At 39.6% G+C, this 14,786-nt stretch overlaps 1 protein-coding gene across 2 annotated transcripts in view; it reads right to left on the bottom strand.

Moving 5' to 3' along the window:
• TAX1BP1 (Tax1 binding protein 1) overlaps positions 1 to 1,985 on the bottom strand; it is a 66,568-nt gene extending 64,583 nt beyond the window's left edge. For both annotated transcript variants that reach the window (XM_006912022.3, XM_006912023.3), the window contains exon 1: positions 1,848 to 1,985. The gene's annotated coding sequence lies outside the window, so the exon portion shown is untranslated. The remainder of the gene's footprint in view (positions 1 to 1,847) is intronic.
• Positions 1,986 to 14,786: the final 12,801 nt, after the last annotated feature.

The raw sequence follows: 14,786 nt of genomic DNA, 5'->3' as shown, positions 1-14,786 counted from the left end.
TACTTTTAACGCAAACAAAGACTGTCAGCTGGTTTACAGGCCAGAAAAATGTTATTAGCAATCTTTCTGGAAGGCAAGCCGAAGCAAAACCACCAATCCGTAAATCTGCACTTAGAGAAGCCTATTTCCAGAATTCTTTACAGGTGAATGGTGCTACACTCTGCCCAGGTGTTACACCACTTCTTACTTTTTAGATTATTTTAAAAGTTTATAAAACGCTATGATCTTGGCCCATATACATTAGAGGGGAGAAATTTTTTTTCTTCCATTAAGGGTTTACTTGGGGCAAAATAAACTTTAAAAACCGTAAGTGCATACAGCCAAAATTTCACTTAGAAGTATCCAAATTCCAAAAACTACAATCCAATAAACTTCACTTGTGAGGTAATTCTCCCAAAGAAGTATAGAAAAGCATTGTTAGGATCTTTCATAAATATTTAACACCATTAAAAAGGTTGAAATTTAGAATTCCACAATACCTGTTATTTCGTTGAGAAAAAAGTATTTACTGGCTAATTCTACAAAAATGGCTGCACCGATAATGGATAAGTAGAAACCAAAAATACAGTAGAATGTTCTCTGAAGTTTCTAACCATCAAGTAAGCCCTCAAGAAATCAAATCCACCCTTGCCAAGAACAGAACAAAAGCCTGACCTCAGCCCTCCTCCATACCTAAATAGTACTTTGAGGGCAATCACCCTACTTTCAGAGTAGCAGGTTACTCAAATAACTTCTTTAAATGCTTTTGGAATAGAGCCCCACAATTTTAATTAGTAACTGTGCAGTTTGCAGAAATTTTGCTAATTAGAAGCATGCACAGTTGAAAACTTATCTTCCTATCTAAATCCCTGACGTAACAGTAATTCATAACTACTGTGAAACCTAAAACCTAATTTATGTAGAAAGTCAAATGCCAGTGTTTTTAAGCAAAAGGTTATCAACAAGGTATTATACTTTTATCAATACACCCACGCGCACCCTAATCTTTAAACAAAGATGCTCCAAAGCGAGAGGAACGCTCTGTCAGGACTGTGCATACACTGCAGACCTGCGGGGTGCTGGGCTGGAGAAAGACTTGTGAAATCAAGAAAAGCTGCCTCAGCAAAGAAAGATGCGACTCTCGCCAAAAAAATCTGTTAAGATCCCTGGGGACACTCGGCGTAGGGACCATTCATAAACAGACGAAGAAAAACAGCGTTAACTAACGCCATGACCCAGGTGAGACAGGAGATCAGGCCCGAGCAGCTAACCCCGCCCGCGGCCCCCCAACGTAAGCAGCGCAGGCAGTCTCCGCCTCCTTCTCCCCAAGCGAATCAAACCAAAACACGGGTTTCACTCCGCACCAACAAGCCCGGGCGTCCTTTCCGAACTCGATCTAGATGTCTGCCCAAGTTTCCCACGGCCACAGCACCCACCCTATCCTCAAAACACTCACCCTAGCGCTGAGCCTCGGGCGAGCCAGTTTCTTCTTTGGGGGTCCCCCCGGTGACTCGCCGCCCGCGCCCCATATCCCCCTCCAGAGCCCACATTCCACACGCCTCCCCCAAATCGCTAAGGCCTATCTCGGGGCCTCCCCGCCGTGGGGGGCGGCCACTTGTCGCTTTTTCCAACTCCACTGCTAACCGAAGTCGCCCACAACCCCGTCACAATCCCAGTCCGGGAGGAAAGGTTTGTCCTCGGCAAGGAAAGCGTCGTCATTTGGCTGCATCATCACCACGGAGACCATTCCTGAGACCGGCCAGGCCCCTAGACTCTAGGAGCTGCGGGGGCGTCTCACGAGCCCGCAAAGGGTTTCAGCTGGAGTCCGCTCCGCACAGGGCGCTATGGCGGACAGGGATAGCGCTTACCAGTAAGGGGCTCCCGGACAGAGCGGGAGCCTTAGAGAGGTTTCCGAGCCTGAGCCGCCATCAGCCGCACAACCTCTTCCGCCACCACTGCCGGCCTCCAGCGACCGGCTACCCTCCCCCTTGGAGCCAGATGCCGGCGTACGCCACTTCCGCCCGCGGCACCGCCCCTTCCGCCGCCGCTGCCGCCGCCGCCGTCTCCGGGGGCCTGGGGGCCGGGTCTCCCCCAACCGGTCTCGCTACCATCGGTTATCTTATTTACCCTTACGAGTCCGAACCTTTTCTCTCGATCCGGCTGCTCCTCTTTCTTCGGTCTTGTCCTTTTCGCTCAGAGACCTAGTCAAAACCAAACAGGGTCCGTTTGAACTTGCAGTTTTTACTTTTTAAATATTACTTCACCGGAAGGTTAAGCAACTTTCCAGTTAAGTGGTCAAGGGTAGCCGAGCGGCGTATTACCATGTCGTGTTCTTAAAAATCTGTCTAAGCGAATCCTTTCATTTAATAGATCAGAAAGTAAACCCGAGAAATGAAGTAAGCGACCACACCGCTGAGGCTGCGACCCCTACTCCTGTTGTCTCCTACTCCTGTTCTTGTTTACTATTTCTCCTAGGAGTTTTTCAGTTCTAATGCTTTATGATTCTATTTCCTCTTGCTCCAGCAGTGGCCTCTTTCTGCCAGCACTTCTATGAGTGTTAACTGCTTTCGTTATCTGTGTTATTTTGTGTGTTGTGAATTTGTCCTGTATTTTCTGTTCAATTATAATTTATAAAATCGCTTTTGACTGTTAGGTTATAGCTTCCTATATTAGGCATTTAGTTTGAATCTTAACTCCGCAGAAGCAAGTGTGTTCTGTTCATCATATTTCTAGGTTGCCATAAAACCTGATAAAATTTCCAATATCACCAGATAAGGGTAATAAATTAGATCATCACATTAGACGTTGAAGCACCTCCTAAGTATAGCACTACAAACTCCTCTTTGATATACTTTCATCTTCACTTCCACATAATTAAGATTACCTTCAATAATATAAGTTCTCAATATTTGCTGACTGATTTTCTATATACTGAGATCTTTGAACTTGGTCTTGTTCTGTATATCCCACTTGATCATAGAATTAAAGAAGAACCATTATAGGTCATTTAGTCCCAACCTCTTCATTTTACAAATGAAGAAAACAGTGTGATATCAATAATCACTGATGTTACTGGTAGCAACCTTCTAGTAGCAGAAATACCTGTCCCTTAAATGTAAGTATAGCAGTGAACTTTACGAACACCGTTTTTCAGAGGTGTCACTCTTTGTATTTTTTTTTAATTCACATACCACACAATTCACCCATTTAAAGTGTACAAAGTAAAGTCGTTTTTGGTCACTACAGTCATTTTTAGAACATTTTCATTACCCCCAAAAAGAAGTACCCAGGAGCAGTCATTCCAATTTCTCTACAACCCTTTTTCCCCCTTGCACCTCTTAGTCCTAGGTAACCAGTAATCTACTTTCTGTCTCTGTAAATTTGCCAGGACATTTCATATAAATGGAAGCATACAGTATGTGGCCTTTTGCAACTGGTATCAGAAATACCTGTCCCTTAAATGTAAATATAGCAATTGACTTTATGAGCACAATTTTTTAGAGGAGTCACTCTTTGCATTTTTAATGACATTTAATGACATTTATTTACATGTAGTAAATTTCTAATTACAATTTTCAGTTAATGCAATCAGAAAAACAATACACTTAATAAAAGCCATAGTTGAAAAACATTTTCATGCAGATATTTTTACTTTATTTTGTTAATTTTAATAATTTCTTGATTTTTTAGACCTTATTTTCCCCCATGAAAGTATTCATTTAGGAACTTTAACTTGCTTTAGTCCTATTAATAATAATCCCTCAAATTTTTAGGCAGTATTTCTCCCAGCGAGGTAAATATATATCATTTTAGTATTTAATTGAATTTTTAAAAATTAGCCTATCTTACGTATAGTAGTGTACTAGGGCTATAAGACATATGGATTCATAATCCCTTATATGAAAACTTTGGGCCAGATGAATTTCAGGATTCTGAATTTTTCATACTTTAAAAAAGTATATTTTGTTACACGACATCCCACAAAGTCTGAGGCAGCACTCTGTAATCTAGTTAACATTTTTTCAGGAAAAATTATGACTATCACACTAGTAAGTAGGAGAAATAAAGCATATAATCTTACTTCGGTTCAGAACAGGTTTTGCCATTTGGCCACCACAGGATCAGGTCACGTTTTATTGACAAATGAGTTTAGGTCAGGATAGGTTTTGCCACCAAATGTTAAAAAAAAAAAATTATTTTCAAAGCTTTTTGAATTTCAAAATAGCGAATAAGAGATCGTAGACCTGCTCAAAGAGTTGTTGGAAAGTAAACCTCTTAGTATCCCATAATAATTCTGGAATAATTCAAGTAGTTTCTAAGCAGTTGTCCTAACCTATCACATACTACTTATCCTGTATTTTGGTTATGAAAATGTCTAAAAAGACATTGTTTCTCTGTTAGAAGAATTTCTGATAGCAAAGGGGAAAAAAATAAATGAATCCATGAACATGTAGGTGACTATAAAATATACTGTAAAAATAAAATATAAAATAAGATACTCGGATTGGAGAATTCAGTATAGGCTTATGTGAGCAGTACACTGCTTGGAGGAGGTAGGCCTAGATTGTTAAAGTTAGTGGGGTCTTGATGAAAAGGTAAAAGGAAGACTTCAAGTCAAGGTCTAACAGCTTAGGCAAAGGAGTCAGACAGGGAGAAGACTTAACAAAAATTAATAATTCCAATCCGCGGAGTACCCAGTGCTTTTCAGGCACTCTGCTGGACACATAGGTTGTCTCCCCTCCTCACAGCCATCCTATAAGGTATTTTCCCCGTTCTGCAGGGGAGTGTGGGCTCAGAAAAGTTAAATCATTTGCCCTTTGTTAAAAAACAAAATTTAACCAAGTAAATTTGGAAATCTAATTGACTTTATTAAGCGATTCATGAATTAGGCAGCATCCCTTTTAGCAAGGAGAAAGGCGCTCCAAGGGATTGTCCAAATGGAAGGTTTTTAAAGGCAGAAAGCCTAAGAAGTTAAGAGTGGGTTATTTCAGGCGAAGATACCTCTTAGGGGAAGACAGGGTGTCTTATCAGACAGGTTGTCTCACCAGCTAGGATCAGGAATTTCCAAGCTGATTGGTTTAAAATTCCACTCCTGGGGGAAGCTGAAGCTACAATTAGGTGTTAAATCTAGGTTTGGTATCATGGGCTTTTAGCACAAGTGATGCTATTTTGGGCCTGCGGTTTTCTTTTTAACATCATGATCACAAAAAGGTCAAACCAAACCTGAACTCACATCTGACTCCCAAAGTTTATGCATTTTCCACCATGTCAGGCTGCTTCTTGATAAAGGCTTTTTGGTCATTTACTGTGTGCTCTGGGTTGTTAGGTGCTCTAGGGAAAACAAAGAATAAACCATGGTTTCTTTCTTGAAGCTGCTTGAATCTAGTTAAGATAGTACACGGCGGTATAAAGAAGTGTTAAGTTTGCAGGAAATGATTTTTGAGAAGTAAAGTGAAAAGGATTGATACAGAATAATTAATTTTGGAATTAGCGAAACTTTGTTAAAGAAACTGGACTCAGCTTTGAAAGATTAACAGGTTCTGAAAATGCAAGAAAAGGGCTTACGTAGAGAGAATAAAAAGGCACAAATGGGACAATTAGGTGGTACAACATGTGCTGAAAATTAGAAAAAAATCAGCTCACATGGGCATGTTATAGAAATATTACAGGTGTTGAAAGCAGGCAAAATAAGCTCTTAGCCTTTGGAACATGGCTTTCCTTAGAGTTGGTATTAAAGATTCTCTTTGCTAGAAATGATTCTCTCTTTTAAAAATAATACATCTGTAAAACTTTTTGTTAAAAAAGAGAGCTTTTAAAGACGGGACTTAAATAATGGTAGGGTTTGGTTAGAAGGGGGACTCAAAATACTCTAAAATAGGGTTGTTTGCTTTCTCCTTATGTTTGTAGGTGGTTTAATATACTCCTTGTTCCTGATTGCTTCCCTATCATTACTGTTCCAGATGTGTGCAAAAAACTTTGTTCCTTTGAGGTGCATGCCGATCCGTTATAATCCCTATTCCCTCTTTGTTGCCATCATCTGCTGATCTCCAAATCACTCTTCCTCATTCATTGAAGGCTAATGTACAGGCTTCCTCTCCATTCCAAGCCCCTCAGTGTCTACCTGGATGAGATTAAAATTAAAAGGCCCTCTTTCCGCTCTCTAAGGACACAAAAAGAAGGCAGCCATCTGCAAACCAAGAGGAAGACCCATACCCTATAGCCAATCTACCAGGACCTTGATCTTGAACTTTCCAGGCTCCATAACTAGACTGAGGCAGCACTCATGAAACCCCAATAGGCAGGGATGATGACCCTCCTCAGCGGGAAGCAGATACAGAAGAGACCTCCCGTCCCTCAACATTCATACTAATAATAAGGGGATTCATGGCTCTTAGAAAAGAGTTAGGCAGGGAAAAGTTAGGGGGTTTTAGTTCTGCCTGCAAAGACACTGAGGTCATTCTATCCTAGAAGGGGTCCTCCCTAATCCGCCCACAATTAAGCAACCCAGAAGGTATTTTTTAACTCTCACAAAGAAGTAGGCAGAGAATTAGGTACCAGTTTAAGCCAGTCACTCGCACCTGTGCAATGAAGAGCCCAAGGACCTTCACCTCACCTGAGCCTCATTATACCATCATTATAATTTGATGCATATGCCCGGAAGTTCATTAATATCATCATAACAGACTGAATCCTGGGAACAAACATGGGCAGAAAGCAAAATGATGAATCACTGAGTCCTGTCAATCCTCGCTGTCAATTAAGGAAACCCACCCCTCTAAGAAAAATGACCACCCACAGCAAATAGGGATAAAAACCCCAAAGGCTTTGTTACAAGGCCTTTTGAGCCACGCTTCTCTTGCTCAGTCCCGCTTCCACGTCTGGAAGTGTACTTTCCCTTCTAATAAAACTTTTCTACTGTAAAAAAAGTAAAGAGGCCAAAATCCTGGCCTTTTGATTTTGTGAATCCCTCATCTCCAATAATCTCCTCCACTCCACTCTAAATACCTATTTTCATGTTCATACCTTGGACTCTATTATCACCTGTAACTGCTTCACCTTTAAAATCAAGCATCCTGCTCATTGACAGCAACCTCCTAGTCTTCTAACTTGCTTATTCAAATATGCCCACTGTAACTATTTTTCAAAGTCATCAGGATCTCTAGTCCATTACACTTTCTCCTTTTAATACTTCCTTCATTATCCGACTAAGCATCTATGGACTGGCATTTCATTAACAATATTTCCAATACCCTAAATTTCCTTGATTTTTTTTTTCTTGCAGATTAAGTGCAACTTCCTATAACGAATATGCTATAGGCACTGTGGTCATCATATCCTCTACCATCAAAGGTGATATCTGGAATTTCTGAGCAAAAACTTTGACATTAAAATTGAGTGTCTTGGGAAACTTCTTGCACTATCAAAGAGAGGAACTATATCAATTATGATATTAAGAAACAGCCTGCAGAGGTTTATCCTTTAGTAAGATCTTTACATCACTTGGCTGGCTCCTCACAGTGTTCTTTGTTCGTTGTATAACTGAGAGGTCGCTGGAATGTAAATATTCTCTAACCTTTCTTTCTTATCTTACTGAGAAGAGTAATAATAGCCTGCCAGCACAGTACTTTGAATTCTGAAAGTATTTAATGTCAACAAGGGTTTTTTCTCTGTTTCTCATCAGATGCATTTATTTTTTGAGTCGCTTGCATATCAATGGCTTTTAAAGTTCATAAAAGTTATCTTAAGAAAAATGTCACTAAGATAATCTTCTTAAAGAAGTTTTAAGATAATCTTCTTAAAGAAGTTTTAATTTTAACGAAGGCGGAATCAAACTTTTAGGCTAAAGTGTTTTTATTTCCACAGATCCCATCCCCTCCCGCCTTCTTAGAAACTCTACATTACCTCTCATGTTCGAGCTCTCCATCTCCACAGGGTCATTCCCATTTTCCTTTCAACAAGCTCAAGACTCTTCCATTTAATTTTTTAAAAACTCCCTCACTCCATAGCTCCTTCCAGCTACTACTGCCTTTTGTCTTCCCCTTCACAAACTTCTCACTACTAAAAAGAATTGTCTGTATTGCACTCGGTCATTTCCCACCCTTCCTTACTACACTCTGAATCCTGCCCCCATCACACCAAAACAGGTTACATTACTATCATAATATGCTCTAGACAGACGAATCCGTCTTCATATTCATGCACGTCTCATGGATGCTAACCAGGTGTCTGACCACATCCATGGTTTGCCTGAGTTTCAAGAGGTCCATGAAAAGGAATTTGAATTTTGTCAATGATTGGAGAGTTCAGTCATTTACCTGATCGATATCCAGCTACTTCATAAAACAAAACATTTTTAAGGGGCCTAAAAATTAGGGTGGAAAGATAAAATTCAGAGATTATTGTTGTGCCAATTATCGATTTATTGCATCTCGGTTCTCAGTTTACCCTTTTTACCCGCTCTGTGAAAAATGCATCTAAGTCCTTTAAATATTTCTCCCTTGCCAGCTGGAATGATTTAAGCATTGCTAGTAGAAAGTGCTGGAGAGGCATTGCAAAAGGAAAAGATTCTGCTTCCTGGTTCCCAAGTACTGAGTCAACAGACTCCTGCAGTGGATATGACTTCAGCATCCAGCTACTGCTACTCGCTCAGCTTTCCTAGTGTCCAGTTCCTGCAGCGCATGGTAGCTGGCAACATCCAGCACCGAGCCACTATGCCCCCAGCAGTCTCCTCTGGGCAGTTTTGTGGTGGAGTGTCTGCAGCGAAATCCTTCTCTGTGAAAAACTTTTCCCCAAACTCTACCTAGCGGGCAAATTTACGGCAAGTTTCACATAGTGGATGTCCAACAAATTCCAGAAGGTGATTTTCTGGCAAGTTTTGGAGGGTGGGTTTCCAGGAAGTTCCACCAGCTCAGCAGCATAGGGATTTTTTGTGAGATTCTCTGTGGGGCTTCATTAAGAGCCGTGCCCTCTCCAAGGTCTAGCCTTCAGCCCTGGAGGTGCCTTGCTTGGGCACGTATCTCAGCCATGGGGGTAGTACCTGCTCCTTGTACCTGCTATTCTTACAGTCTCTGGCGTTCCCCTTACTCCTTACGAGCCTAGTTACTGTAAACCCCTGTAACAGTCAGTAAGTCTGTATTTTAAACTTTCCCTGTTCATAACACTGTGGTTTCTTTCTACTGATTGGACTCAGGCTGCTGTAATTACTACACCCCTTCCTCTAGCTTCATAGGTAGAACCTGTCATGATTATTTTTTCTTCTCCTTCTTAAGTAATTGCTCAGTAAGTTAATTTAGTTCTGACTAGCTGGGTTATTGCCGTGTAGCTCTTAGTCGTACTGCAATTTTGTGTGCTATTTGATGTTAATTATGATGTATAGGGGCTAGAATTTCTTCTGTAACATATAGTTTAGGTTGTAGAATCTGATGACCAATGATTTATTGCCATTTAGCATTGGGCTTCCTAGATGAAAGAAATACCTTTATTCCCAGAAGAGACCATGGCTGTGCTGATCCTGACATGAGGACAAAAGGAAAAAGTGAAATAATTACTTATGTTGAGCAACTTCACAAAGTAATTTATAATATATTTTATTAGTTAATTGTGAAAATTGACTTTAAGATTGGTTAGTGTGGTACAGCAGGTTCTAAGAAACTGAGAGTAGATAAAATTCTTCTTGAATTCTTCCTTTTCTACATTTTTCTCATCCTTTCATGTATCTTTTCCCAAGCCAAACCACCCCTATGCTCAGGAACCAGGCACTCTTGTGCAGGAAAAACAAAGAAACTGAGTCTCAATATTAGTCTCTGTGACTATGAAGTGTTTAATGCAAGTATGAGAACCTCAGAATAAGACTTGTGAGCATGAAACAATGAGCCTGTCACGGTAGGTTTTCATGCATCCAAGGAGAAGATCTCTTTAGATAATGGACTCTGCTTGTGCTTTTTAAATCACAATTGCTGTAATTCCAGCAGAACCTTCTTTTACCCTACATCCTCTTCCAACCATCTTTTCTTCTTCTTCCCTTCCTAACTTAGCTTCCGTAAAGACCAATCTATATGATAAGATAATATATTTGAGATAGTTACCTATTTTTTTCTTGGTATTTTCCCCTTCAATAGCTTGCTATTTTCCCAACTCTTGCCCCATCTCAAACCCATAGGTTTGTGGACTTGGGGAAGGGATAGAGAAGGAAAATCTTTCTTGCAGTGGATTCTAAAACCTCAAGCCCTAAAGAGGAAAGAGGAGTTAGGCCACAGAGAAAATGGCTTAAAGAGAGAGAGGGGCAGAGGAATAAAGGTGGAAGGAGAACAAGTAGCATCCCCCTCCCCAAATAGATTTCTAAAAATAGATTTCTCTCAGCTGGAGAAAGGTGGAAGGATACGTCTAGGTGGACAAACCTACCCAACCTACCTAACCTTTCTGTGTCTCCAAATATCCCCTGCCCCATCTTAGTATTGAGTAATATTCCCAAATCCTGACAAAACTGGAATTGGGGGACTCAAAATAGAAATTGAATTGGTGGAACATATCAATAAATTTTTTCAGAGACTTGAGTTCTGTGCTAATATTCATTCCCCTTGCACCCCCATTTCACACAACTCATTCCTCACCCCATGCAATGCGCTCAACACCCCCAGTCCATTAAAAGGTCTTACGATAAAGCCATTAATAACCCTCAGATTTCCCAATCTAATTTTTAATTCTCAGACCTTATCCCAAAAGCTTTCAATCGACAGATCAATACTATTAATACTACTGTTCACTCCTTCCTTCTTGAGACTATTTCCTACCTCCCCTAGTCCTAGTCTTTCTTTTCTTTTTCTGAGTACTCCTTTTCAATTTCATTTGCAGGGTACTCATTTTGCAGTTGCCCCTTTAAATTCTGATCTTCAGAGTCCAGCCTTCTGTCCATCGAGCTTTAAATTATTTCCTTGTATTACATATTTTAGCTGCCAAATATACTGATACTTTCATTAATAACTTCCAGATCTCCAGCCCCGGCTTTCCTCCTGACTTCAGCCCCATGTACACATTGCCACGTGGATGTCACTCAAACATCTTAAACTTCAAGTCCTGGCAGGAAACAGATATTTGAAGAGAGTTCAGTGACGGGGTTTAAGATCTTTGATGAGGTTCTCCAGCAACAGAGGGGAAGCTCTTATCCTAACTAGACCTAAAGGAGTTAGGGAAGGAGATGTTACCTACATGTACAGGAAAGGCCTGACAGAAGTCATGGCCACACTCATGACCAAACTGTGGCCTGTCTCCACAATCTCGTGCTGTCACCACCCATTGACCAAACCCAACCTGAAAGTAGAAGTTGAAGGAGCCCAGATGATTCAGTCCACAGAGGTCAACTTCCTGGGCACGAAGCAGTAGGTGAAGGGTGGAGAATCATTAGCACATCACCTCAGGAATGGCACCGCCAACAACCCCATCTCTCTAGCCAGGAGAGCGTCTCTCAACTCCTCTCTTACTTACTCCACTATGTTCAATTAATCACCAAATCCTGTACGTGTTAGTTTCTGAAGGTTTCTCACATTCATCCTCTCTTTGCCATTCCTTACCAGTGCCGCAGCTCAGGTCTTTGTCTCTTATCTAGTCTCTCAGCTTCCAGCTTCAAATCCTCCCTTCACTAACCCTTCACATTGCTACTGAAGTTATTCTTCTAAAAGCCTAAGCTCTAAGCACTCTGATGGTGGGACCATGCCTCCCCCTCCCCAGTTTTTAATTACAAAAATTTTAAATTACATTATTATGTAATTATAATTAAATTAATTTTTAAAATGATACACCATAATTCCAGGGAAAGCAAAGCTATAGTGATGTATTAAAGAAAATGTTAAAATTTTTAAAGAGGTAACCATTGCTAACAATTTAGTTTTATTTTCCCGGAGAGGTTTTTCCCCGCCAGCTTTATTGAGGTATTATTGACAGATATACATATTTTTTACTTTTTATTTTATAAACTCAGAGGAAGTTGCAAACAATAGTGCAGAAAGTCCCCTTACACTTCACCCAGTGTTGTCAGTTGAGTTACGTCCCCAAAAAAGATATGTTCGAGTCCTAATCCTGGGTACCTGAGAATGTGACCTTATTTGGAAAAGGGTCTTTTCAGATATAATCAAGTTAAATGAAGTCATACTGATCCAATGTCTGGTGTCCCTATAAGAAGAGGAAAATGTGGGCACATACACAGTCACACAAAGAATGCCATCTCACAATAGAAGCAGAAATTGGAGTGATGTGCATATAAGCCCGGGAATGCCAAGAATTGCTGGCAACCTCTAGAAACTGAGGAAGAAGCAAAGAAGGGTCCTCTCTTAAAAGAGTTGCCATGCTGACACCTTGATTTCAGACTTCAAGCCTCCAGAAATGTGAGAGAGTGAATTTCTGTTGTTTGAAGTCTACCCAGTTTGTGGTGATTTATTACAGCAGGCCTAGGAAATTAATATACTCTGCTTCCCCCAATGGTAATATTTACTTTAACTATAGAACAATGTCTAAGCAAGAAAATTGACATTAGCACAATACTGCTAATTAGACTATAGGCTGTGTATAGATTTCACCCCAGATAGATTTTTTTTAAATCACAGAGAAATGCGCGGCGCGCGCGCGCGCGCGCGCGCACACACACACACACACACACAATACTTCCATTGCTTTTTAAGTTCCTTAGTTCTCAGTTTAGATAGTTTAATCATTGGTAACATATATGTCAGATAAAGGATTTTTATATAAATTGCATCCTCAAAAAAAAAAAAAAAAAAAAAGACTAGCCAAATGGAGAAGACTGGTTAAAAGATATAAATAGCCAATTCATGGAAAAATATAAACGGCCAAGGAGCACATAAAAAGATGCTGAGCTTTACTAATGATTAGGGAAGTATAAATTAAAATCAATGAAATATTTTTCACTTAAACTCACAAATGTAGAGACTGATAAGAGAAAAGGATACTCATGTTCTATTAGAGAGCTGAGATGTAAATTCTAAAAATTTTTTAGAAGACAATTTGGCAGTATCTTTGAAATTTAAGATGTTTATACAATTTGACCCTACAACTGTACTCCTAAGACTCTTGGAAATACATATATGCACAAAGATAATATCTAAGAGAGGACATTTATTAAAATATTGTTTTGAATAGGGAAAACATTCTTTGAGTAGGTTGCATTAATTTTGATATGCCTGTATTATGCAGCTGTTAAAAGAATGAATTAGATAAATTTATTCACATATATTCATATGTGAATAAAGAAAATAGAACAATAAGTATCAGAGAGGCTGTATTTAAAGAGCATGGGCTCTATTTGGATTCATAATCCTGGCTCTACCACTTACTACCTCTGAGAACTTGCATAGTTTAAATATTTTACTTAACCTTTGGAACTTCAGTTTCCTCATAGGAAAATGGAAACAGTAATGTTTGTATCTATCTCACAGGGTTGTTGTGAGCATTAAATGAGTTAATTCATATAAGCATATATTAAAATGGTATCTGATGATTGTTCTGTAAATGTTAGCTACTCCCATAAACTATTGTTTCTGTAAAGAATCTGTATATGTTATCAATACTTTATAAATACATCGTGACTTCCTCTGAGAGGGAGTGTAACTTTTATAGATTTCTATAGCAGTTGCAAAAGCAGTTGACTTTTGTTCTTGTTCTTGGCCAAACATCTGAACCACCTTGTTATTTCTGGAGAATCTCCCACCTTATGGAGCAGGCCAAGCATTCCACTCTAGAAACTGAAATGCAAGCTCTGTGCTTTCCCGTATTCCCTTGTGGTCGGGGCATGAGCTATGCTAGTCGGATGCTTACAGAATCCAATCTGGCCCAGGAAAGGGAGCGGTTTGGTGGCAGCAATGGCAGCATCCAAGCAGAACAGCTGTGAGGCTGGTGGGAGCGGAGTGAAGAGCTTTTCACAGGATGGGTGAGGCAAGTCTTCCCAAAAGGTCTGTGAGTTACTCCACTATCTTTCTAATGAAGACCTCTTCCTAAATTAGCCAAGTTGGTTTCTTTACCAGGAACTGAGAACATTGACTAGAGTATATTTTTGAAATTAAAAATCTTTCCAACTTTTTATGAACAATTTCAAACATTTAGAAAAATGAAAGAATAGTACAATGAATACTTGCATGCCATGTACCCAGATTCAACAATTGGTAATGTTTTGATATATTTGCTTTATCTTTGTGTGTTTTGCTGAATATTTGAAAGTTAGTTATAGTCATCTAAGAAAATGAATAATAATTCTGTAATATCCTCATATATCTGGGCCATTTTCAAATTTCCCCATTTTTTTTCCTTTTGTACCTTTATTTTCAAGCCAAGGTCCAATACAACACATTGTGTTCGGTTTTATCTATTCAGTGTCATTTTGTAGTTTAAAAAATGTAATTAAGAAAAATAAGGAAACGTGAGTATTGATCCTTCTTTTATTGATTTCTACCTAATGACTGAGAAGATAAATATTAGTATTAACAATAAACATGTAATCACCTGCCAAATTTATGTGAGGTGCTAGGCTATCAAAAAAAAAATAAGACAAGGTCCCCGACTTCAAGGATGCAGGCTCTCTGCATTTCTCTAAATACACACAATTTGTTTGTCTCACTTGTAACCAGCTTAAGGAACAGAGAGACAGGATATCAGAGATAACCATTTTCAGAGCTCAGAACCACATCATGGAATGGGAGAGCTAAGCAAGGCTGGATGCACACAACTAATAATTTATCTTCTGGTACTTTCTGACTCCTATACAATCTCAGCATAACAATCAAAAACTGTCACAACCTGATTCT

This window comes from Pteropus alecto, unplaced genomic scaffold, assembly GCF_000325575.1.
Source record: "Pteropus alecto unplaced genomic scaffold, ASM32557v1 scaffold21, whole genome shotgun sequence".
NCBI classification, from domain to species: domain Eukaryota; kingdom Metazoa; phylum Chordata; class Mammalia; order Chiroptera; family Pteropodidae; genus Pteropus; species Pteropus alecto.
The sequence above is the reverse complement of the archived record's forward strand: the minus strand, read 5'-3'. Positions and strand labels throughout refer to the sequence as shown.